Raw genomic sequence first — 27312 nt, forward strand, 5'->3', positions numbered from 1 at the left:
TTATCTGTCGTGGTTGCATTAAGGTGTTCCTGTTTTTATAAATTACACACCAATGTTGACTCCAACTGTCCTTCCTGAGGGAGATGTGACATTCTTCTATGTATGGACACGACCTCCTCATCAATGAAGTACAGTATTTGTGGTGTTCCTCAGCTATTCTCTCCCAACAATGTGGAAGTTCCACAGGTGGGGTTTCCTCCAGAGTTAGCACTTTCCCAAACTGGAGGATTTTATGTTACCCTCCTTGCTACTGTAAATCAGGCCACTGTCCACTGGGGCACTACAATATAGCTTTCTCTCTCTCACACATACATGCAAACTCTCTCATATCACTTCCTCAGTCAGTGTCTCTGCATCTGACTTGGTTAGTACTATTAAGATTGTTCAACTACAATTTCAGACAACTCCTTTCTTCTAGAACTTATATCATGCAGCTTGTTTGAGGGTTAGCGCTGCTGCTTCCTCTTCCCCCGCCCAATATCTGTGTGTTTGTGGTGTTCTTGCAGTATGTGCTTGGGTTTTGCATTCAGCATTGCTGGCGAGCAAGTGATCATGGATAACATTGCAGGGGCGGGTCTAGGCTCATGGAGGCCCTGGGCAGGGAGCGTAGGTAGGGGGCCCAGGAAGAGGGGGTCCGGGCGGAGCGCGGAGGCCAGTAAAGAGGGGGGTTTGGGGGGTCAGGGTGTTTGGAAGCGGAGCAGAGCCAGAGGCCGTCAAATCCCTGCCAGGGGCCGCCACACAAATATGTATCCATCCTCAAAGGATTATTATTTTAAGGATATATATTGGCGTGGTGGCCCCTGGGGTTTGTGGCCCTGTGCAGGTGCACAGCTTACACATGCCTAAGGCCGCCCCTGAACATTGATAAGGACGATGTAGCTGCCTGTGTGCTATCTATCATGACCAGCACCATCACACACTCAGCCCAGTAATATTTTCCGTCAGTCCTCTTTCCAACACTCCAGCGCTTGGGTTCACGTATTTCTATTGATTGGTGAGGAATACACCTTTCTGAGTTCGTTTTCATGAATCTGACATGCCTTTTTATGCCATTCTAGCACTCTGCTCCATCTTTTACTACTACATTTAAATTTGAAAGTGTGAATGATGAAAATTTGAAGCTGCAGCAAGACTGTTGTGGCACAAACCAGCGATAACATTTTTTTGAATTGAAGTTTTTTAACTGGGGCGTGTTAAAATAATAATTTTGAAGGGAGAAGGAAGTTTGCTCAGTCTCTTGGTTAGTCGAAGATGGCAGAGGAGACTGAGCAGCTGCGTTTCATTGAGCAGGAAAATAAAGTCCCAATGGACCTTATGAATGGACCATATGCACTGATTCTGAAAATACATGGCAAGGTACATAAATTATGTGCTGCGTCACGCTATATAAAAACACTTGAGCCATATTACGCTGGGCTGCTCGTGTACATCCTGGTGTCTGTTGAGCAGAGCCCACCCAACTACAAGAACCTAACGTCGGTCTTGTCTGCACCATTCCACCGCAACTGGTCCATCGGGCTCCCCCACCTCTTTTAATGGCCTCCACCATTATTTTGGACTTTCGCAAGCTGTTTCTAAAATTAGATTATTTTTCTAATGGTTGAGAAACAAGGTGAACAACCAATAAACCAGAGTGGGATACCCATGCATTACTCACGGTGACTGGATGAACAGATTAAAGTAGCTTTTGATCCAGGCTGGTGGGGTCCTCCATTTCACACAGTGTGTCCAAAGTGTTGTGAGATTATAAAACAACACACATGCAGTGTCTTTGGTGAGACAAAAGAACAATGTGCCACCATGTTGATGCATGAATTTCAAAGAAATGAATCTGCTGGTTATTCTGTGTATCCTCCCAATCTTCGGCCAGTGGCTCTATAGTGTTCTATGTTTTTCAACTTGTATTTATTGATACACGTTAGGCAGCCGTATGGTTACATGCAGTAGATTGTTGATGGCAGCGCCAAGTGATACATTTGTATTATTAATATTGCCATTTTTTGGTTGGGAGAGCTGTCTGCAACACATGTAGTTAACAAATTAAAAATATATATATTGAGTGGTCTTTGGCTTCACTTAGATGTGTATTATTCTCTCACTTTGTGGTATTGGATGGTTCGTGTATTATTCTGCATTCCACAAAGTGCTACCACTGGACTGCATGAAGGACTCTTTCAGATCTGGATAGTACTCTCACTCCTCACAATGTTTCCCAAATTAAACAATTTAACTCTGATATACATGCTTCATAGAAACCAATAATTTCTTCCTTCTTTTTTCCCAGCATTGGCAAAGCCAATATTACTGACTTTAATGGGCTAACCATCATTTTAGCATGACGTGTGGTACTCAGAATTTGTGAATGCCCGTTTTTACTTGCATTGGTTCATTTAACTCCTGCCCTTTGGTTTTGCCAGTGCTTGTTTTACATTGCATGTTTGCAAGTTCTACATTCAGAGGTTGAGCGATTTCCCCAGAATTGCACAATGTTTGGTTTACTGCCAAAGACAGGGTTGGGTCCCACGTCTACAGGTTCCATAATAATCACTTTGATCGCTAGGGCACAGCTCCTGTGCCTTTGTCCAGGGGTGGCAGAATAGATTCATTCACAGAACAGGCTGTTATGTGAAGCTTTGCATTGCAGCAGTTGTATTACATTCTTTCATCGTGGCTTATTTCTCACACTTTTGATAGTCCTTAGCTTGTTCTCTGCTATCCACACAACATGGGTGATTGACTATACTCTTTATGCTACCCGCTGAAAAAGCACTTTGACGCCTTGTCAGGGGTAGTCAGCGCTATATAAATGTAATTACAATACAATACAATATTTCTCTCCTAATCATTGGACCATTTTCTATGAAACCCATCCTGGGCCGGACAGACTGGGCATTTCCCCAGTGGGCTGGAGCCTTGGGGGTGTGTCTTGAACGTCCAGGACCGCACTTGGTGCCTCTGTCATTTTCATATTTTCTCCAGCCTCCTGAGGTTAATTGCAGCAGGCACCTGGAGGCTACAAGATAGAGAGGGAGGAGAGGAAGGGAGGAGGAAGGTAGAGAGAAAGAAACGAGAAAGGGAGAAGAGAGAGAATGCATGGATGGAATGAAAAAGATAGCACAAGGCAGTGCTTACGTTTCTGGTGCTCAACATGGTGGCGCCGTTTGTGCAATTTAAAGATTAGCAGAAAAACAGTTGTATGTTAATTAAATAAACATTAAAAACAACTACTACCTGCCACCCAAGCTAGTCTTAATGCTTTGGTGGCCTAGAACAGCCTGAATTGTCAACTTGTAGCAGTGTGATTGTTAGTAGTTACAGTAGCAATGTGTGGTTCACGCTGCGATGGCCTCCAGAAGAGGGCCCTGGCACTTATATTTTTTTACAAATTAAGTGCTGGCACAAGGGGAGGAAGAATTGAGTGGGGCTGGTGTGAGTATTTTGCAATTGCTGCTTTTGGTTCCTCAGTCTGGCCCTTACCCCATCTACCTGCACCCCACTAACTGCAAAAATTTGATCAAATGACTAACGGTGGCTCATGCTTTTTTCACATAGTCTGATTGGGGATGGGAGGGATGGGAGAAATGTCAGATTTACAGCGTTTCCATTTGCACATTCAGTGAATGCCAAATAAATAAAACCCACTTCACTTGGATCTAGCTTGCCATTAAATTATCTTGGTGATCTGCTTTGTTTCTTTAGATTTTTGTAGTTCAAGATTCTCAACTGTTGTGTTGGGCCTTAATGTTAAAGGAATAACATTGCCATCACTTGCACCGACACTCAAACTGCCAGACACTGGCAATTCGAATAATCGTTTGCACGTTAGTCTCTGTATGTAAATGAAACAAAGTAATACCACACAATTCTGTATCAGTTAATGACCATGGTCACTTTATTAACGGGACCCGAAAATGTGGGTACATTTTCAAGTCTGCTGACAGTTTTGCGTTTTTTGCATTTAGTGATCACCACCAATTAATATATTAAATTGTAACAATTTTGCTTTCTATATAAGTATATGCCGTTTAAGATCATAATACTGATGTTTTTGTGTAGGTCCCTTCACGTTCCATCACGGTTTATTGTGTTCTTTATGTTGTCTTTTTAATTTGTTGCTGTGTAATATTCCTGGAAGAGAATGTTAGAAGTAACACGATCCTCCAGAACACAAAAGCCAGAAAACAATAACATGATAGTACAGGGCTTTGGCGCCCCCAGTGGCCAAGCCACACAAATAAACAAATACATGAATATTTAGGCAAAATGTTGAAACAGAGAGCTGTTTTGCAAAATACTCCTCTTTGAGCTTATTTTAAAATATCACTTTAAAAGTGTCTATATGCATGTAGGGACAGTGGGATTTAATAAATATAATTAGTTTGTGGGAGCTTGTGTTTGTATAATATTTGTTTAGGTTCATTGCATAGGTGGTAAATTATTTCTGCTTTTGGCCAACCGTGCTCTCGGGAGACTCTTTATAATAAATAAGATTCTTATGGCAGATAAGGCTCAGTAAGGTGTGCTTAGTTTTATTTATTTTTAAACTATGAAATCTCAAATTGTTATATTAGTTGTTGCCCAATTATCAAATGGTAAAATGTGCCAGTAAAAGCTAGAATCCTTAAAAGGCTTCAGGGCAGGGTTCTTATGATATTTTTCATATACTCTCTGTCCCTTAGTCAGAGGAGCTTCTGAACAGCTAAATTTATTACTGAATTAATTGATAGTTATTCATTATCAAGCACCTTACAAAAGCTTTTCCGATATTAGAACTGAGTGTGAGAAATATGGTTACAAATATATTATCAATGCAACTTTTTACGTGCAACTTTGTATTGAAACCTTAGATTTCATTGTGATGTGCTTTTTAATTCTTATAATGCAATCATGTATTTGCATAGTATATATGTGAATGAGCAAGTATAATATGCTATTTATTACCACGTACCCCTCCACAAAAAGTGCCCCCTCCACCAGGGCCCTAGTCCACTCCTGGGTTAAGGGGGAACTGTTTTGATGAAAGACAGGAGACTTCCGTTTTATATTGGATCTGCGGATCTGTGTCCCTCTGGGACACCCCCACCAGGCCTAGGGGGCAGGGTATCCCTACCCTATGCCCATATACCTTTTTGTGTACTTTAATCTAGGACAGGGTACTGAGTGCCCGAATCCTAAAATGGCTACCACCACATCTTTGATGATGTGGTAGCAGCCAATCAGATTTCACCTTGAGATCTTTCGGCTTTGCGGATCCTCTATGGTGTGATCCTTTAAAATTACTGAACCGATAAACACCAAATCACAAAAAGCACACTTTCTGAACTAAGAGCTTGCTTTCTGCCACATTAGGAGTAATTCAGTTCAGCACTTTTGGTTGTGGCTGTGTCTAATCTTCCTATGGAAAAATGCATTGGGAAAACATACTTTGGGCCATCCTTTTTCTCAGCCCTTGCTTGACCGAACACCCTGAAACTTTCAATTTAGTATCTTGAGGTGGGAAACACATTTTTGGACTATTTAGTGAAGATTCGTCAAACGGCACCAAATTTATAAGTAAACCAAAACATGATTTTCATACCGTCCTAACTGGAACTACCCAGTGGAAGTTAATCAACATAAATATAAATGGAGATTTTACTTCATAGGTGGCAACGCACAGTGCATGGCGGGGCTCAAGTTATAGTTTGCTCAGTAAATGATAACTGGTGCCATTAACTTTTTTTTGCATTTGAAACTTGATGAGATGAAGGTCATGTTCAACTAACTATCCGGTCACTTTAACCTTTGGTGTTCTCAGTGAATTGCTACGGCTTTGTAATTTAAGGGTAGACATTATTACCATACCTACCTATAATGTCACTTTAACCTGGATGTATGACGGTACAACGCGTACCGTTACAACGCGTCCCTTTACGACGCAGTTTTAACAACGCAAGTCGTTACAACGACTTGCGTTGGGGGGGGCGCTGATAGTGAATAGTTTAATTTACTATTCCAACACCAGTCCCCGTGGATAGTAGGGAAGGTGTTGGATAGTAAATTAAACTATCCCCTATCCTAGAGCGCCCTCCAGCGAAAGTCATTGTAACGACTTTCGTTGTTAAAACTGCGTCGTAACGGTACCGCATTGTAGCGGTTCCGTTGTAAAGGATGGTTCCCCTTTAACCTTTTATTTTTTTTCAGTGAAATTTCCAGTTTATTTTTTTTTACTTTAAGTAGAATCCTATTATAATACCCAACACATGTGGATGATCAACCCCCTGTCACGGACGATTTTTTGGTCTTCTACTGATATTTGGTGCAATTAAACTCTGACGTATGGCAGAAAGATAGGCCTAGGCTAAGTGCTTCAATTTCATTTGGAATGATATGTATGTCAGAAAGGTTAAGAACTATGTTTTCTTTCTCATTGATGTTACTAACTATTATGTATGCATAATAGAAAGTTGCATCATTGAGAAAGAGAACAACATAGACCGATAAACCTATTACAATTTATCCGGAAATTAAAATTTGCTAAAGCACATATCGTGGCTCAAAAGAAGAGACGAGAGCACATACGAGCTACGGAAAGAAGTACTGTATGGATTGCAAGGATTCAGAAAGCCTCTGTGATGCATATGGCCTTAATATGAATAATGACATTCTGGATAATCAAAATTTAGAAAATCAGAGGATGAAATAAGTATGATAAAAATCTTAAACAACATAGGCATAACCCCAAACCTGAGCAGTGGAAGCAATGCTAAACCAAAATCACAATCTACACCATCACTATCCTATGACTTTGACAATATATTTCATGGAATGACTCTGAAAGAATTGAAACACCTGAGGAGACAGTATTATTTTTTTTAAAGAGAAATTTGAGTTGGGCACAATTCAGCATGTTGAAACTGCTTGTTGAAAATGAAAAAGAAAACTGAAATGATTTACCATAAAACTCTGTTGCAGCAATATCATGAACTATTAATTATCTGGAGAAATTAGGGCCTATTAGAATATGATGAATTTCAGTTCCTCAAAACTGACAATCCAGAAACCCCCAGCTTTTTATTTATTGTAGAAGGTACATAATGACAGACATAACCTAGCAGCACTACTGATAGTCTCTGCAATGGGAAGCCTTCTTGAAACAGCATCAATTTACATAGATTATTATTCGTTCCAATTCATAGAAAGCTTACCCTCCTGCCTCTGGGACAGCACAGTCTTTTTAAAAAAATTAAGCACATACCTTGGGATGAACCTTATAGTTTGTAACATTGGATGTCCAAACCTCATATAGTATCAGGCTTCATGATGGACTACATGCATGTGAACTCTTCCTAAGAACCAGACCAATAAGTCTTTTAAAACATAAAAGCATGTTCTCATATATGATCAAATTCTGTCTGGATGAGATTATATTTTTCTTTGGCCAATGTCTAAACAAATAAGTCCAGGGAACTGCCACAGGCACCTGTTTTTTCCCTCAGCTGTGCCAATCTTTTGATGTGCTTTATGGGTTGGGAAGAGCAGGTGTCCTTGGACCCTGGAATGGAGAAATATTAATATTATGTTATTATATGGCTTTGTTGTGCATGTAGACTATTTCATAATTGTAGCGGAAATTCAGAACAACTATTAAAACAGCTATTAGATATAAAATACATTACAACGCCCACTCACCCTGTTTAGGTGGTGGTGCAATGTCCTTCCTCCAATGGACCATACTCCATTGAGCCATCTGAGGAAGTATTCCTTCGACAAAGCTAATGGGGGCTATGTCAACGGAATCCTTAAGATCTGGCTGTCTTTGAATGAGAAAGGCAAACTGAGTGTTCGCGATTGAGTAACCTGTCTATCTAACTCTAAATGGGGCCTTTAATTTGATATAGATACATGAAGATAGGTTGGTTTTGAGAATGCATCCAAATTGTATGCCTTTGGTGTTGTCTATGTTACATGGCAAATAGATTATAGACCTACTTATATTCTTTCCTAATTCTCTAATTGCCAGCAGAAACATCACTTCATACAGCACATACAAGAAGATATCTAATGTACAGCGTTGAGAGGACAAAACTGTTCCAGAAGACGTACCAGCTGTTTGTACCATTTCCTCCTTAACATCAAGGTAATCCTATTTACAAGAATGGTACTGCATTTTAGATGTTTTGTTATGTAATGGGCATTGAACTTGATCTGGGTTTTGGCATCTTGTCCCTGAGGGAGGGAATGAGCTGTGTGTCATCGGCGGAGTAAGAGCAGATAATGCTGCCTAGTGGGGTCATGTATGCATTGAAGTGGGTCGGGCTCAGGAAAGATCTTTGCGGCACTCCACAAATTATGTTGCCAGCATCTGAAGTGTATGGTGCCAGGAAGGAGCAGAGCCACTGGAGTGCATGTACTTGGATTCCAATACTGTGTAGGCTTTGGATAAGGATGGGATGGGACACCTTGTCAAACACTGTGGAGAGGTCTAGGAGGATGAGGGCCACGTGTCTCCTCCATCCAAATTCATGCGATGTCATCCATGATGATGAGGAGGGCAATTTCTGTGCTGTGGTGGGTCTAAAACTAGACTGAGTGGTATTGATGAGCTGGTGGCTGTTGATGTTCGTGAGGCATCTATTAATGATTTTCTCTAAGAATTTGGCCAAAAATGGTAGCAGAGAGATAGGTCTGTAGTTGGTAAGCATCGATGGGTCTGCGGAGGATTTCTTCAGTAACGGGAGGATGGTCCCAGAAGAGGTGGGGGCATTCAGAAGGGGTGTGAGCATGGTGGTCATGGGTTGCAGTCCTCTGGTGCAGGCATGGTTGGGGCAGTGGTCCAGTGGGGCCTCTTGAGTGGATGAACGTCCTGGTAGCAGTGTTTTTTAATGAAAATATTGAACTTGATGAGGGTGTGGTCTCTCCAGGAGACTATTATGGGCTTTTAGAATTAGATGTTGCGGAATGTGGTGAAAATGGGGTCCAGGAGGTGTCCAGCGACGTGGGTAGTTCCCTTTACTCGGGTGAGGTCCAAGCTTCTAGTGTCTTTGAGTGCTTTTGAGGTGGGGTCAACGTGGTCTTCCAGGTGGAAGCTCAGGTCTCCAAGTAGGAGTAATTGATAGTGTAGAGGGCATGTAGTCCGACTAAGTTCATGATGGTGTTGGTGAAGTTGGTGTATGGTCCAGGGCTCCTGCAGATATGAGTGCCACGATGTTGGGCCTATTTGCTTTGCCAGTGATGTGATTGTTATTCTTTGTGTTCAATAATTCATGGGTTTTGCTAGTATGAAAGCAGTAACCTCTTGGCTTTGCTAGTGTTCACATGCTCTGCCCTTCAATCAGCAGTACATCCTTCACTCACAGCAGTTGTAATTGCCATGCAGAGTATCCCACTAACATCCACCCTTGACTGCACAAGAATTATGACTTTTTTTAATATCTGAACATTTGGATTCCAGTATCCACTGCCATTTCTAAGATAGGCGGAGATAATGTCAGGGGTCTGAATTAAGGACAAACAACAACAAAGCAGTACATCATTGGTGACACTGACAGCTTTGGGCACCCTCCTTCATGTCTATGAGTCTCCCAGTTGTGGGTTTGTTCAACTAGAGTTCCATGATGTCCGGTCCACTAAGGCGGTAGTTTAAGTGGTCCTGAATGTTTCAATAATCCACTCCACCTGCAGCGTGCCACAGGAAGATAAAGTAGTAAGCAGGGTGGGAGTGAAGGAAAACCCACCCTCCTCACAGAATTGAAAGGTTCCAACAGGATATTTGACCACAGTATCACTTATCTCTGTTGTTTAGCAGAAGAGAAGAAAAGAAAGTGAAAGTAAACCTAAATGTAGTAGGCAAATTAAAAAAGATATTTTTGAGATTTTTTTTTTAAAGTCAAGTACATGAATTTCAACTCGACCAAGCATGAGACCGTCTTAACCGAATTTTAACTAGTTAAAGTAAACCAGAAATTACTGCTTTCAAGTCTGGGGCTGATAAGGCTCCCCCCATACAACTAGCTTTAGTTGCTCACTAAGGATTATGCCGTTGAGCAAAAGTGAAGGAGAGCCGGGGTTTAAAGCCGAAAATAACAAGCATCCTAGGAAATGGTTAATTAAAAAGCAACAACTTGTAAAGAAACACCGAACCTCTGTGCTTTGCCATTGTTCGGACATAAAAATGTGTTCTGCTTAACGTAGCCAGAACAATGTCTCTAGTTAGCGATTGGGCTCCAATCCAGCCTTGTCCCTGGGCTAGGCTAATGCAGCTATGCTACTGTGTGTCGGATAATTAAAGGCAGAAAAAACCTTCACCTAAAGCAAACCTTTTTAAACATGTCAGTTTCAACGACAAAGAAAGAAGCGGTAAAAGAGAGCGGGCATTAGCAAAGCTGAGATTTTCGACTGAACATACATATTTACGGTATTTTTCTGGGTTTTTCTCGGCTATTGCCAGTTTAAACAGCCCCCGAGGAGCGTGAGTTATGAACATGACTTCTGTCCTACAGCCTGCATTAATAATTAATGAAAGGCAATAGAAATAACAGCTGTGTGTTCTAAAGCATCAGCACGCTGTATAGTTCCCTGTTTCACTCAAGCGTGTTTCCCAAAAAACTTTCCTGAAGTGAGTAATTCTGTGGGCGTTGTCTCGATGAACTATCAGCCTGCATTGCGGCTAACTATCGGGAAATGTCCCATTCGTCACCTAAAGTGCTGTGTTAATGGTGAATTGGCGCAAAAATATGTGGCCAGAAGTTTTTAGCTGGTTTTTTTAACATGAAACCCGCATTTAGAGATTTGTACGTTTGCCGTACCTTTGCCTCCTTCTTTGTGGTAGTAGTGCCAAAGAGCGGTCATATTCTTATTGCTCACATCACAAAATGTTGTTGAAATCAAGAAACAAAGCCCATTGTTAACTATATTGCTAAATTTGGTCACCTACACTAGATGTTGACCTATATCACACATGCCAACAGACAGGCCCGATTCTGGCAGGAAACTCATGATTTTTTTAAAGAAAGCTAAACATGATTAAATTTAAGCTATCTCCAGCCTAAAATGTCCTCTGATTCAATTCAAGTCAATTTGAGCAAAAATTCGTCCTTTTTATTTGTTCATATTTCCCTCTTTACTGTTTCAAAATGCTGGTATGCATGCTGTACTCCAGCACAGTACTTAACCTGTTGACTTCTGTGCACCCCCACTTAATCATTACTAGAACTAGGGGACCCCCACTTAATCATTATTGGAATCTGGGGACCCCACTGAGTAATTTCTGGAAGCCTTTTCTATGATTTGAACCTCAAAACAATATACAGGGGCTATTTATCTTCCATACTAAATATGATTAATACTATTACACTGCTCCTATGAATCAATCTGAGGATACTGACTTAATTTTTACCCTCCAATTTCAAATTCCTTCGCATTTACAGAACGTTTTTAACATTTTTAATTGTATATTTCTTCCTCTTTGTTTATATACGCTTGATGAATCTGTTATTATTGTTCCATTTTCTATGCAGTCGTGACCCCCTCAGTAGAATTATTGACTAATTCTTTGTTCTCTTAATAAAGGGAAGATCCATGTTTCAGTGCTGGAGTAAACCAGCAAAAACATATGTTGTTGCTAAAATATTCTAAAGCAGTGGTCTTCAAACATTGTAATTAGGAGCCCCTCAAAGCAAAACGGTTTTTGATCTTGCACACCTGAAGCTGATATGCATGGGGGGGTTATATTTTGGGTGGCGTGGAAGTTATATAAGGGAAGGAAGCTTATTCAGTAGTTTTTAGGGCTCGGACTCCTCCCCACTGTAAGTGGGGGAGGAGTTTCGAGATCCTAATGTTATAAGAAAAAAAAGAAGAAGTATCCTTAGGGCCTTTGCGAGAGGAATTCCACACATTCCTTAGCGTTTTCTGTCATCTGGCCAGTGATTCGTCTTCCTTGTGTTTTCGTTTTAATAGGCTTGAAGTGATAGGGTAAATGTAGTTTTGTTCCGCCATTTTGGGCATATTTCGTTCGTGCTCGCGCAAAGAAGTACATTAATTATAATTAGGAGCTGTCAGGGTGCCTCCGTAAGTGAATCCAGATGTCCGGGCGCGTTCACCATTCAGCAGCGCTCAGCGCGCAGCTCCCTTTGTTTGATTTCGTAGTCGTGTTAGTTAAGCAGCTTGAAAAAATTTCACAGTGCACTTTCGTTTAAGTACGACTTCAGGCAACAGTGTGCCTTTGTTAATTGTATTCACAGTATTATTTTATTTGTTTCTTCTCCAAATAATGCGTGCCATGATAGTGCTTTCCCCGGTGAAATGTAAAATTAATATTACGTATGGATCTGTTTCACTTCCCAACACACAGCAACCCTTTAGCTACCCTCATGCATTCTGCAAATGCATACATATTGTACCAAATAATGTGTTGCAAGATAACACTCACTGAAAACAATTTGAGCATGATAAACCAACCATCTCTTCTAAAAGCCTGGTATGACTAGACAGCTACCTTTCACCAGCCAGAATTGCCTATATGCGTGCTGTTTCCAAGCCAGGTTTATACTGACATTGCGGCCAAACAAATGACAGCAGAACACATTATGATCTGCAGGAAACAAGTCTAGCCCACGATAATCAGCGCATTCGTAAACAAACAATATATGAAACACAAAGTATAATCCTGGTATAGGTGACTCGGGAAGTCAAAATAGAAGAGCTCAACACAGATGCGAACTGTTAAGACCCATCCTCACAAGCACCTTGTGCAAAACGAGGCTAACACGATATTTAATTATGCATGTAACTTGTGTTTCCGAGAGGGGAGTGCGCGCGCAAGCCTCCACTGATCTACTGCTTCCGATGGTGTCTGCCATCTGTGCTGTGTAAATCAAGGCTCAGACAACAGGCAACGCGGGAGGGGGCACCTCTGTAAACATTACGTGCTGGATGAGGCAGCCACATCCAATGTGGAGGAGGAGCCCCACCTCTGTAAACAGAACGTAAATGAGGCTACCGCAAACCAACGGAGAGAAATGAAGGACCCTTCTTAACCCCCAATATTTTAAACACTGTGTTTAAAGGGTGCATATGCAAAACCTACCAGGAGGGATAATCCTGAGCCGGTAATCTCAAGGCTCCCAAGCGAACATACTGTGCACGGCACCCGTCTGTCGTTTACGTTAAAGAGCAGCGCTACGGTGCTGTTGGGGGCAGAGTGCTGTTGAGTGCAGAGTGCTGTGTGCTGTTGAGTGCAGAGTGCTGTGTGCTGTTGAGTGCAGAGTGGTGTGTGCTGTTGGGTGCAGAGTGCAGTGCTGTGTGCTGTGAGTGCTGTGTGCTGTTGAGTGCTGTGTGCTGTTGAGTGCTGTGTGCTGTTGAGTGCTGGTTGCTGTTGAGTGCTGTGTGCTGTTGAGGGCAGAGTGCTATTGAGGGCAGAGTGCTATTGAGGGCAGAGTGCTATTGAGGGCAGAGTGCTGTTGAGGGCAGTGTGCTGTTGAGGGCAGAGTGCTGTTGAGGGCAGAGTGCTGTTGAGGGCAGAGTGCTGTTGAGGGCAGAGTGCTGTTGAGGGCAGAGTGCTGTTGAGGGCAGAGTGCTGTGTGCTGTTGAGTGCTGTGTGCTGTTGAGTGCTGTGTGCTGTTGAGTGCTGTGTGCTGTTGAGTGCTGTGTGCTGTTGATGGCAGAGTGCTGTTGAGGGCAGAGTGCTGTTGAGGGCAGAGTGCTGTTGAGGGCAGAGTGCTGTTGAGGGCAGAGTGCTATTGAGGGCAGAGTGCTATTGAGGGCAGAGTGCTGTTGAGGGCAGAGTGCTGTGTGCTGTTGAGTGCTGTGTGCTGTTGAGTGCTGTGTGCTGTTGAGTGCTGTGTGCTGTTGAGTGCTGTGTGCAGTTGAGTGTTGTGTGCTGTTGTGGGCAGAGTGCTGTTGTGGGCAGAGTGCTGTTGAGGGCAGAGTGCTGTTGAGGGCAGAGTGCTGTTGAGGGCAGAGTGCTGTTGAGGGCAGAGTGCTGTTGAGGGCAGAGTGCTGTTGAGGGCAGAGTGCTGTTGAGGGCAGAGTGCTATTGAGGGCAGAGTGCTGTTGAGGGCAGAGTGCTGTGTGCTGTTGAGTGCTGTGTGCTGTTGAGTGCTGTGTGCTGTTGAGTGCTGTGTGCTGTTGAGTGCTGTGTGCTGTTGAGTGCTGTGTGCAGTTGAGTGCTGTGTGCAGTTGAGTGTTGTGTGCTGTTGAGGGCAGAGTGCTGTTGAGGGCAGAGTGCTGTTGAGGGCAGAGTGCTGTTGAGGGCAGAGTGCTGTTGAGGGCAGAGTGCTGTTGAGGGCAGAGTGCTGTTGAGGGCAGAGTGCTGTGTGCTGTTGAGTGCTGTGTGCTGTTGAGTGCTGTGTGCTGTTGAGTGCTGTGTGCTGTTGAGTGCTGTGTGCTGTTGAGTGCTGTGTGCTGTTGAGTGCTGTGTGCTGTTGAGTGCTGTGTGCTGTTGAGTGCTGTGTGCTGTTGAGTGCTGTGTGCTGTTGAGTGCTGTGTGCTGTTGAGTGCTGTTATGTGCTGGGTGCTGATGAGTGCTGTGTGCTGTTGAGTGCTGTTATGTGCTGGGTGCTGATGAGTGCTGTGTGCTGTTGAGGGCAGAGTGCTGTGTGCTGTTGAGCGCTGTGTGCTGTTGAGTGCTGAGCGCTGTGTGCTGTTGAGTGCTGAGTGCTGTGTGCTGTTGAGTGCTGTGTGCTGTTGAGTGCTGTGTGCTGTTGAGTGCTGTGTGCTGTTGAGTGCTGTTATGTGCTGGGTGCTGATGAGTGCTGTGTGCTGTTGAGGGCAGAGTGCTGTTGAGGGCAGAGTGCTGTTGAGGGCAGAGTGCTGTTGAGGGCAGAGTGCTGTTGGGGGCAGAGTGCTGTTGGGGGCAGAGTGCTGTTGGGGGCAGAGTGCTGTTGGGGGCAGAGTGCTGTTGAGGGCAGAGTGCTGTTGAGGGCAGAGTGCTGTTGAGGGCAGAGTGCTGTTGAGGGCAGAGTGCTGTTGAGGGCAGAGTGCTGTTGAGGCCAGAGTGCTGTTGAGGCCAGAGTGCTGTTGAGTGCAGAGTGCTGTTGAGTGCAGAGTGCTGTTGAGTGCTGTTGAGTGCAGAGTGCTGTGTGCTGTTGAGTGCAGAGTGCTGTTGAGTGCTGTTGGGGGCAGAGTGCTGTTGGGGGCAGAGTGCTGTTGGGGGCAGAGTGCTTTTGGGGGCAGAGTGTTGTTGGGGGCAGAGTGCAGTTGGGGGCAGAGTGCTGTTGAGTGTAGAGTGCAGAGTGCTGTTGAATGCAGAGTGCTGTTGAGTGCAGTGTGCTGTTGAGTGCTGTTGAGTGCAGAGTGCTGTTGAGTGCAGAGTGCTGTTGAGTGCAGAGTGCTGTTGAGTGCAGAGTGCTGTTGAGTGCAGAGTGCTGTTGAGTGCAGAGTGCTGCTGAGTGCAGAGTGCTGCTGAGTGCAGAGTGCAGAATGCTGCTGAGTGCAGAGTGCAGAATCCTGTTGAGTGCAGAGTGCAGAATCCTGTTGAGTGCAGAGTGCTGTTAAGTGCTGTTGAGGGCAGAGGGCTGTTGAGGGCAGAGGGCTGTTGAGGGCAGAGTGCTGTTGCGGACAGAGTGCTGTTGAGGGCAGAGTGCTGTTGAGTGCAGTGTTGTGTGTTGTTGAGTGCTGTGTGCTGTTGAGGGCCGAGTGCTGTGTGCTGTTGAGGGCCGAGTGCTGTGTGCTGTTGAGGGCCGAGTGCTGTGTGCTGTTGAGGGCAGAGTGCTGTGTGCTGTTGAGGGCAGAGTGCTGTGTGCTGTTGAGGGCAGAGTGCTGTGTACTGTTGAGGGCAGAGTGCTGTTGAGTGCTGTTGATTGCAGAGTGCTGTTGAGGGCAGAGTGCTGTTGAGGGCAGAGTGTTGTTGAGTGCTGTGTGCTGCTGAGTGTGTGACTATGTGACAGTGTGTGACTATGCAGGGTGACATTGGGAGTGTGCGGGTGAGCAGTGTGTGAATGTTACGGGGCAGTGTGTGAGTGTGCAGAAAACACCACACACACATACACCACACACACATAACGCACACACAAACCACACACCTCAGTCTCTTAACACCACACACTTGTCACCACTCAACACAACACACTCACCACCACACTCACTCCCCAGGCTCACCCCCACAGACTCACCAGCACACACTCACCAGCACACAGAAAACAACAACACACAACAACACACCCCCAGCCGTCAATGAATGCTTTCACCATGCACAAACACCAACAGCCATCATCCATCTGTGCACGCTTTTACCAAGCACACACCCACCAGCCGTCAGTGCACCCTTCCACCAGGCACACACACCTCCAGCCGGCAGTGCACTTTTCCACCAAGCAATCGCAGTATGGTACACTTTACTTTTAAACATATTCATATAAAGCACAGCATGCCACCATTGGTAAAATTACAATTCAACCAACATACTTCCACTACACACCACATGCACACACTCCATAACACATGGCAAAAAGACATTGGCATTTACAATGCCATTAGCTCAAACTCAAATAAATCCGAGCCCGATTGCATTTCTAATGCTATTTACAGTGGGGATTGTACTGGGGACCGACAAATTCTGGGGTTTTCAATTCTTCTTTTCTCCAATCTTTAGGCCCCTGCAGCACTCGCTCAAGGAGTGTCAAACTCTTTGACACCCAAGAATGTTGAGACTGTAAAAATATAATATAGCTTTATAGCTTGCCCGCTCCAGCGTTAAGGCCTTTAACAAGGGAGCGGGACTTTCATAGCCGGTATAGCCCACCTACGAAGGGCTATAAGGCTATTAGAACATTCTGCCACTAAAGGGCAGAATGTTTTAACAAATTAAACAAAGGCTTCTCGGAGCCCGAGGTGATTGAAATCCCCTCGGCCTCCTAGAGGCCTTTATTTAAACAACCTTTACCTGCCCGTAGAAGCACGGAGCACTCCATTGTCTGCAACGGAGGGCTCCACATTCCAATGTTCTAATCCATACTAATATTATAAAGAGAGAGCCAAAACCTTTGAGGCGGGTAATCTCAGTAACCACAGCACCAATCACAACACCCAATACAGCGTTGGAAAGGGCAGTTGCAGCAGAAGGACATAGGCTATGCAGATGGCCACCATATATATATATTTTTTTGCAGAGTTTTATATAGCGCAAACTTGACCCGAACTGAATCAGGTATCAGAGCGCTTTACATAGCACCAGTTACGTTACATGAGGACACACATTCATTTTTTGTTAGGCGCGGGGAGATTAAGTGATTTGCCCAGAATCACAGGATGTTTGGCGTCGTTACCAAGACTCTAACCCAGATCCCCAGGTCCGAGGTCGAGCGCCTTAGCCGTTAGGCCAACTCCTCTATACATTTAAAAGGTAAAAGAACCGTGCCAGCAAAGTAGTCCCTTGTGGGCGTGTCTGCGTCGTGCTGTGGGCATGGGCTGGGGGCGTGACAAACGCTGGGGGCGTGTAGTACGGCCATCACATCGTGGGCTGTGGGCGTGTGCTGGGGGCGTGACAAACGCTGGGGGCGTGACAAACGCTGGGGGCATGTGTCCGCCCTTCATGCCATGTGAGTCGTACATACAAGCGCCAATTACGTTGCTGCACAGCATCAAGGGGCATGCTGGGGGCGTGAGAAATGCTGGGGGCGTGTGTCCGGCCTTCATGCCATGTGAAAGCAATTGCGCCGCATCAAGGGGCACGCTGGGGGCGTGAGAAACGCTGGGGGCGTGTGCTACCTTCCGCCCTTCATGCCATGTGGGTCGTACATTAATCAGAAGATCGTCTGCTGTGGCCGTGTGCTGGGGCCGTGACAAACACGTTCACCTGGAGGCCTGGTAAGTAACGTTACTGCAGCCTCTCCTACGCGCTGTTACTGAACTCTCTCATTCAATGAAATTACACGCTCCTGCTACCATCAACCAGGGCTCTAGCCGGCGGATCAGTACACTAATTACACGCGCCTGATAGCATCAACCAGGGCTGCAGCTGGGCCTCAAGCAGGGGAACACATGCCTGCTAACCTCAAACAGGCCTGTATCTGGGCCTCAAGCGGCGGAACACGCAAATGAGCGAGTTTGCGGGGACAATTACTGCAGCCTCTCCTACTCGCTGTCACTCAACTCGCTCATTAAACGGATTTACCCGCGGCTGATAACTCTCTCATTCAACGACATTACACGCGCCTGCTAACATCAACCAGGGCTGTAGCCGGGCTCAGGCGGCGGATCACTACACCAATTACACGCGCCTGCTAATATCAACCAGGGCTGCAGCTGGGCCTTCTCCGTCCCTATTCTAATGAAACAAAAAATTGTGTCTACCGCGAGATTTTGAAATAAATTGCCCTTGCCAAATACACACATTACACACATTCTATTTCATACCCGGACAACGTCGGGACGGACTGCTAGTAAGTGATAAAGCTATATCGTTTTCTATACTACTATACCCAGAACCTAAGAACTGTTTCATAGAAGTCCGAAATCACTATGAATTCACAGTGCTAACTTAAGGCCTAACCTTAATGGGTTATCTTTGTCAAGAGAACAGAAGACTTAAGTCTAACTGTAATTGTGGTAATCAGTGTCATGGATGTTTTGAGTAAAAATGTGTAACCCAGAGGATAATTCAACTATTCTTCAGTTAGTGTTTACCGTACCATCTGCTTTTATTTCTTTAGGAATTTTTGAAAAACAGTACACCCGCTGTCTGCTAAATTAAACAATTGTACTACATAAGCATGGAGGAAGGCCAAATTATGAACTGAGTCCAGTGTGATATGTGTATTTGAACCTACACGTATTCTCACCAGTATATAGAAGAATGTTCACCTAAGATATGAGGCTCTCTGAGTTTTCTGAACTGGCGGTGGTGAGGTTCTAATGTCAGGCTAAAGCTCAAGGGCGCCCAAGGTAGAGGGCCATGAACTACTATTGGTTTGCCTCTGTTTCTCTTGTCTGAATGTCTGCTGTTGGATAAGATGGAAGTTGGCTCCAGGCAGTAGTGTATAGTGGAGGCAGATTTTGCATATAGCTGGTCCTTTATTTCATTTGACCTTGTGGATGGTACAAAAGATCTTGAAACTTCCCCTTGAATTCAGCTGGAGCCAGTAGAGTGCTTTCAAGGCTGTTGTTACATGAATGTGTTTTTGATGCACTAGTCATAATCTGGGCTTGATCTCTAGTTTTTGGAGTCTACCTGTGTGTTTTTGTTGGGAGTCACAGATTAGACTGTCATAGTTTTATTTTGAAACCACTATAAGTCTTTAAAACACGCTGAAATATATAATTAGACATATTGTGAGCATTAAGCTTCGGTTCAATGTTAGAATTAGGCATAGGCTTAAAGTTATCAGTTGGCTATGGGTCTTAGTTTTGGGTGAACATATGGCTTAGGTTTAGCGTTAACTAATTTAATGGTTTTTTTTAAATTTCATTTTGAGATGTCAGTTTTGGTATTATTTTCCTTGCGATTATAATTACATTTTAAGTACTTATATTTTGGTATTTGTTTTCAACATAATTGCTTTTGGGAATCGCAATTTACCACTGATGATGTGGTCAGCTAAAGACGAATCTCTATTGTCCGCATAGGAAAATTCAGGTTGCAAATAGGACTGGGTATTAGTTAGCAAATACTTGTCAAGGGACCAGCTCCTAGGATTCACTGCATGAGACACTTAACTTCGAGAATGAAAGTGATCTGATCATTGTTTGCCTGCAATCGGTCACTGTTATTGTTCATGCTAAATGCTGCAGTTATGTTTAGTTAAGTCTTCAAAAAAGCAGTCAAATACATGTTGGCAACATGCTATTGGCATAAAAGTGTAAAGTATCTTTCAGGGTTTATTGAATTGTGCCCCCCCCCCCTCAACTTTAACACGTACATGAATGAGTGACACAAACATTACTGATGGCCCATTACAGAATAGCTCTCTGCCACTCAGGTTTCTTTCACTAACCTACAACGCTGTTTTCAGCATTATGTTTGTTTTTGTTCCCCAGGGCTGTAGTAAATGCTCCTCTTGGCCAGAGCCTGGCACCCTGAGATCAGTTGTGCTCTCCTAGGGGTTTCTTTCACAGTTTGAAGACCTGTGGCCTAAACGGACCAGGTGGCCTAGTTAATGATTCTTTTTTTTATAGTTTCTGTCTCTATTCCATGTATTTAGGTGATTGCCTTAAGCCTTTCCTCTCAAAAGTGTATTCTTGGAAAATAGAGAAACAAAATCTGCCTTAAGTGGCTAGAACTTCTTTGTGAGCTGTGGGGTTAAAACTGTCTACATTAGGTGGGCATGGAAAACAGTGTAATAAGATTGGAAATCGCAGAGGTATGTGTGGCGAAAAAGTCTGTGATGCAGAAGAAAATGGGAAAAGCTGACCAGGCAGAAGTAAGCACTGGCCTTGTGTTCTAGCTTCATTATAGCATCCACTTCCTTGAGCTTGAAGGTAGAAAAGTAAGATTTTTATGGAAGGGCTTTTTCTGCAAGAGGGAAATGATTCAGGGCTATTTCTTCTTCTATTTTTATTTACTTTAAAATGCAGAAAAATATATATTGCTGTTCTTAGCATTTGGTTATGAAGCAAATGACAATGTTGTGGCCAGTGTAGTTCCTATATTCCCAATAGGCTCTGCGCATTGGAATAGTATATCCTGTAGTTTAGACGTAGGACTGAGGTCGACTAGGTCTCTACCGAATATACTAGACTTAATTGTGTAGGTGCCAGCTAGCTCAGAGGTCACTAAAAACTTTCTCGAATGAACAAGAAGGGATTAGTTTCTGACAACCGTTTAAAACATGACAACTTTGTTCCCCAAGAATAAGAAATATATCTCTAGAGTCGTGGAAACAATAGATAGTTATTTCACTCAGTCAATCGTGCATGCTTCGTTTCACCAGAGGTGCAGAGAAATAGAGAGACGGGCGTTTTCAATAAAAGGTATTTATTGAACAGTCTTCTTTCTCAAGCATAAGAAATTAACTGCTACAATCGTAATACGTGTTGTAAAGTACAATGTGTACAGTACGAAGAGTATTATAAAATAATACTGTAAAAGCATGATATGGTTTTTAAGCCATATAGTACATAAAATACATACATTGATAAATAATGACTAAAAGTACTCACTGGTGCTTCTAAAAAACGCCTACCCCGGGGTCCCTAACCTAGGTCTAGTACAAGGGAAGAAGTAAGTGAGGTGTAGCTTAGTTTCAGTATTCTTTTGCCAAGAATCTAATCCAAGAATTCTCTTAGGGTCTAATCAGCTCCGTACCTTGGTTTTAGAATGTAGGAGGTCTGGTATCTCTCTCTCAGGACTCGATTTCCGAGCAACACCCAAGGGTAGCCTGGAAACACCGGAGCTGGATTTCTCGGCTGGAGAAAGTACAGCGTCTCTCAGTGCGTCAGCTGGAGGGTCGGCTTCCTTCGGCACTTGCTGCAGCAGGGCGCGTCGGGCAAGTAGGTAGTCGAACTGCTCCAAACCACTGTGTGTTTGTTTGATCAAGTGTGGGCATATTTATACCTTGAAGGTGCCGAGTTTGACGTAAAATTGGACATAATAACGTCATTGGAGACTTAATTCTCTGAAAACTCCATGAGTTCTTGGATAAATTAATGTTCATGCAGGGGGAAGTCCCTGACTGCTGAAGGCGGGTTTTTCCAAGAAATCGTTGTAGATTTTTGGAACTAGTGGAAGTAGCCAAGCCGTATTAGGACTACTTGAGCTATGTCTTAATATGGTTATGATTCTTATGCCTATATAAGGATACAGTACTTTATGCCTATGTAAGGGCATGAATCGGGAAATTTACACTAGGGTCCTAAAACACAATACAACAGGCAAAGAGGATATGGGCTTGCTTCCAGATGCCTTCCCCCTCCCTCAATATAGTGGTCAACTATTAGACGAACCCAAAGTTCACACAAATCTCGGTTAAGTTTCCACATGAGGTTTCATTAATAACCCCAGCCTTCTGGAATATTGTAAACCAGCGTCCTAACTCACTTTTACAATTGTGTACGTTTAATAATAGTAACTTGTTTTGATATGATGGTTCGTGCCAAACCTCTGCCTCTTCTATGCTCGATAAATAACAGATTCGTAGCCCAGGGATCGATGTGAAGGGTGAGAAGCCTGTGATGGCCGCTACAACATACCCTACGGCTGCCACAGGTGACGTTCTAGTGGCCAGGTCTACCACACCCACTTTCAATCAAGAGCCGGAATATGAGCGACATGCCAGGGCTCTCACGGCGTTCGAGAGGACTGGATTAGCCGAAGGAGCTCTGATGACGCAGCAAGTGAGAAGCACACCAACACTGGAGATAAAGAGACCTGATGGTCAGTGGAGTCGGGAGCAGCAGATGGGGCCTCAGAGGCAAAGGAGAGCGGATCCAACAATGCCTGGGAGACAAGCTCCGGGGTCCTGATTGCTGTGGTCCTAACCCAAAGCTATAGCCCCAGGCAAGTACCCAGGAGTCTGATGATTCAGTGGGCACTAAGGTAGAGATACTTTTTGGGGTGGTGAGACTCGCACTGGAGGGTTAGAAGGAGGCACTGGTACAAAGGATATTCACTACAGGGCACTAAAATCCTCTCACCACGGGACTAGGGGAACCTGGTGTTGTTCTTTAATTTTTCTGTTTTGGATCACAGATGATGGTGAAGGGCTGACCAACTATAACGGAGTAAGCCTATTCCTCAGGACATACATCTTTGTATTCTCCCAAGCACAATCAAGGGTTGGGAAAGAAGAGTGCTGTGGAGACCTAAGGAACCAGAGATGGAGAGACCTCAACAATGGGTTTTAGGAAACGGAGGAACAGTCATTATTTATTGTTTATCTCTGTCAGTGTGTATACAAATAAACATCTTCTACCCTACAATTGGTTAGGGTCATATCTGACTGCCTACTTCAAGATGACTTCGGAAACGATGGAAGGCTGAATTTGGCTTGAGGTGGTTAGAACCTTGATCTGACAATCACCCCCAGACTGTTTAATTCACTGAGCTACCCTTTCATATTCAGAAAACACCATTGACATAACTCAGATACCGTTACATTAAATTCGGAGTATTGGGAATCTCAGCCACTGAGAAGAGGCCCTTACAGAGTAAAAACATCTGTGTGTATTGTGTTGCCCCACATATGGGAATTAGCAGCTTGGTGCTACTCGTGTCTGCTATTCTAGAAGTTCACAAATGGAACACAAGCATGTTTATTGTCGAGTGTAGACAAATGGAGCTTTACTGGAGTTGCCACACTGGTATCTTAGAACTCTGAAAGTCCAAGCCCTGCTGTCTAGTGATAGCAGAGGTAAACATCCTTATAAGGGCCTCTCTGTCAACCTTGACGTCTTTGTTCTCCCTCGAGCATAACTTTCAAGGTAACTAGGCAGTTTCTACTAGTTATCTTCTAGCTCGCCATCCTTCGAACTATCTCAAGTTAGTTCTGACATCTGCTGATAAATGTATTGATTAGGGTAATGGCGCTCAAAGGACATGCCTGTCCCTGTAACCTTCCTGGGGAAAGTTTAGACAATATACCACCACTAGGAAAGGAAATCGACTGAAATTGAGAAAAAGACAAGTGCATTAGGTCACACTGGCACTACACAGGTTTGATTTGTTCTGCATTCCGTCCATCAACCGTGTGTCTTTTACTACACAAAACTATGCCAGTCAGAACACAAGACTGTCAGACGTCCCGTGCATGAACTAGTTTAGGTTATTCAGTGCCACGTCATGGATCATCTAGGTTGCCAACAAATTGCGAGACCACCCCTTCTGGAGAGACTTCTAGGGTGATAACCCACTAACAGAATTGAATTGCCACGGAACTATGGTCTCAAGGTGAGGAAGAGTTAGTATAGAGGACCACCCATAGATCCCCAAACAATAAAATCACGAATACACGCTCGACTAATAGTGGTAAGTGCACTGATGATTACAAAGCACAAGTAAACTAGGCGAATGAAAACAGAGATGGTTATGAAGCCTTATTCCCCGTATGAATACCATCCATCTAGGAAAGGGAAGACAGGTCCATCAGGCTTTAAACTTCGAGCATCACCAATGGGTAATTGACAACAATGGATGCCGTTCTACACGAAACGCCGTGACACAATGTATTCCAACATAAGAAAAGACGAAAAAGGTGAAACCAATGACATGAAGGAACTTGTTGACGATGCCAACCACTTTAGTAGAATTAGCTTTCTTCTCCAAAGGAAATCATGATCCATGTGTGGGACTCCGAGCATCCCCAAAAGTGAAAAGAGGAAGCGTAAGCTGTTGTGACATGATGGCTTTACAGGTGAATCTTAGCAGCGTCCAGTGCTGGTTTAAGCTGACACCATATAGGTTTCTGAATAAAAAAACTGTTTTGAGGTGACAGGCACCAAAGGCTGTTTCTGCTTTTGACCAAAATCACAGCAGGATCCAGCCACCTGTTGCCATGGCAGCTGCATCAAGCGACTCTAGGTCAAAATATCCAAGACAATATACGACTGAATTCAAATAAAAAAATAGAAACCACAAGATAAAAATTCGGACAGTATCAAGTGTTTAAATATAAATGCCTTAAATGACAAATCAACATGTAGTTTCTGTCTCTCGTTTGATTTGTGTTCCTTCCTGTTCAGGAAGATTTAGTGAAGTTACACCACTCGCCTCCTGCACCCCCAAATGCTTTCCGTTTTTTATTTCAACGCCTCTCCTTTGCTACCCAAAACGACTGTCTCCATCGTACCATAGTTTAAAAAACATGCCTGCCTTTTCCATTCAGTGCCTGTCTCCATTCGTTGAGCCTTCCTTTGCTTCTCTTTTCTATTTCAATTCTAAAAGTCAACACAAATTACGAGTATAGTTGGCAAATGAGTCGTGCAGTGCACAAAACTGGTTTTTTCGTTGGTGTCAGCCACCTCAAGAATGTCTTCTGACTGTAAAAATGTGTTTGTTATTTTAAAAAATTCGCAATGTAATTCGGACAGTTTTCTTTACGTTTCACTGTTTTTCCCTAATTATTTCTAGTGTGTATTTTTTATTCGTTTATTTTTACCTTTTCCCAGTTCTATGAGTTCCCAAGCTACTAAACTAGTGTTACAGATAACTTGTTAATAGTATTACAGTTACGTTTTTAATTTCCGTCTGTGTATCATGGGCACATAGAATGCCCCATGCTACCATTCATATTTCTGTGACAGGCATTACACCGCAGCTCTATTGACCAACTCAAGGATTTAATACAAGCAACGTTTTCCCAATCCTGTAGTTTTGGTGTTTGTAATAGCAACATTTTTTCCAAGCTTCGCTGATAAATGTAGAACAGGTTCTCCATGGGCAGCAGCAGTGCAAGCTTTTCTCATACACAGCGCAGATACTGTCATGGATGTCAGTAAGGGATACCCACAGTTTGGAGCTGTTACCCCTTACCTGTCCTCTGGGAGGCCCCTCCACCGTCTTTGCTACTGCTTGCCTCCATGCCAGGAGGCTGTAGCAGGAACAGAAGACATATACAAGCCTGTTTACTGTCTGTAATTTCCATTCCCGTCTAGAGGTGCTATGTGATATCATTGGGTTTCGAGGAATGTGTGATGTCACTTCTTCTAGCTTTTTGGTGAATAGATGTCCATTTACATGTAAGAAATGTGTTTATTAGTTGAGAGTGGTGAAAGCCTCAATCAAGTATTAAACACAATCATTGTCAGGCAGGGGCGGTGGGTGACATTTCAAAGTGGTGAGGCGCAAAGTGATTTGCATACTGCACCGTAGCGAGCGAGCGTAGCGAGTGAGCCCGAACCCCAAAAGGGGGTTTTGGGTCGATAATCCCCCCCAAGAAAATTTTGAAAAAAAAGAAGAAAAATCGTGCATTTTCAAGCAAATTTGAGAAAGCAGGAAGGTTAATAAAGCAATTGTGAAAGTGCTGTTATTACATTAATAGATGGCATAACATTGGTAGCTGCTTATTCAGTATAACCACAGAGCTTCATACATTCCGTCCTATTACGCTCAGGTGCTGAATTCAGACTATAAGACTTTCATGAAAATCTCAGCTCTAAGAGTAGAAGAAGTTGTTGTGGGTCATGACACGAGGAAAGATCAAATCATTGCAATTGGTGGCATTGACAGAGTGAAGATATTCTAAGATGGACTCAGCAACCATGGATAAGGCAGCATGATGGAAGGATGGCAGCCATATCAAGATCCTGTCCTACAACATTGGTACTGACTGTTACCCCATTACCAATAAACAGTTTTTGATGTGGAGTAAATAGATTCCTTGTGTTTTCACAGCTTTAAATCAGAACATTTAGCAACTAGAATGGGATGTCAATGACCCATGACTGATGCCAAGCAAGCAACAATGGTACATGCAGAGGAGTAAAATGTATTGAACCGTTCTCAGACCATCCCCAAGGATCGCTTATAGACTAGCATCTGTCCCACCCATTAGTCATGAAAATGCACATGAGCTACCCAATTATAAAACTTTGCCCACAACCAAAACAATGAGGTGCCACTGATGTGAGTAGTAAAGGCTAAATTTAAGGTGAGCATTACATAACAGAGACACATTTCAGACTCAGATACTGCTGGAAGGGGATCCAGTTGTCTTTTGGCTGGGAAGTCACTGGGGAAGCAATGAGGAATATATGTGTGACAGATTCATTACAAATCACTTAATCAGGATATTCCCAAAAAACTTTGTGAGTGAAAGCGACAAAACGGGAGAGATGAGCCTTGTAATTCAAACGCACCAGCAGAAAAGGTGCGACTGGTTTCCTTGCCATCAACATACAATAAGCCTTTTTTTTTTTAATGCAGATTTATATAGCACGAACTTGACCCAAAGGTATTGGAGCACTTTACATGAGCACCGGTTATGTTACACAGGGACACATTCAGGCACAGGGAGATTAAGTGATTTGCCCAGAATCAGAGTCCTTTTAAACCCATAAGTAATTTAAACTGTGCCCCCCACCAAGGCCAGCAACAGGTGCTGCAGCACCAGTCTCACCGCCCTAAAGCCGGCTCTGTATGTACTCCTCAGGTGCTCGGAGGCCAATTTTGGGCGATTAGCAGTGGCTTACACGCACATCAAAAACAAAAGATGTGATGGATAAAGAACAAGTTGTGTTTTACTCCCCCCACACATACAGCTGAAGAAGAACTGGTCCTTCGAATAACTCTCCCTAGGTCCTCTAGGCGAGGCTGGACCCGTACACAGCGCCTGGATACCCTCGTGGGCGGTGGAGCGCTCTACAAATACACATAACCTACCCTTAAACATGAATAAATGTGGAGGGGCAGTCGACATGTGGTGTACTGTGAGAAACCACCATGTGCTGCAAACATTAATGGGT

At 43.7% G+C, this 27312-nt stretch overlaps 1 protein-coding gene across 2 annotated transcripts in view; it reads left to right on the forward strand.

Annotated features, from left to right (window-relative positions):
- BNC2 (basonuclin zinc finger protein 2) overlaps positions 1-27312 on the forward strand; it is a 1233205-nt gene that overhangs the window by 293194 nt on the left and 912699 nt on the right. The window contains exon 3 of one of the 2 annotated variants that reach the window (XM_078675980.1): positions 8003-8119. The gene's annotated coding sequence lies outside the window, so the exon portion shown is untranslated. The remainder of the gene's footprint in view (positions 1-8002; positions 8120-27312) is intronic. The other variant, XM_078675981.1, reaches the window with a different exon arrangement.

Source organism: Lissotriton helveticus, chromosome 2_1 (assembly GCF_964261635.1).
Source record: "Lissotriton helveticus chromosome 2_1, aLisHel1.1, whole genome shotgun sequence".
Lineage (NCBI taxonomy): Eukaryota > Metazoa > Chordata > Amphibia > Caudata > Salamandridae > Lissotriton > Lissotriton helveticus.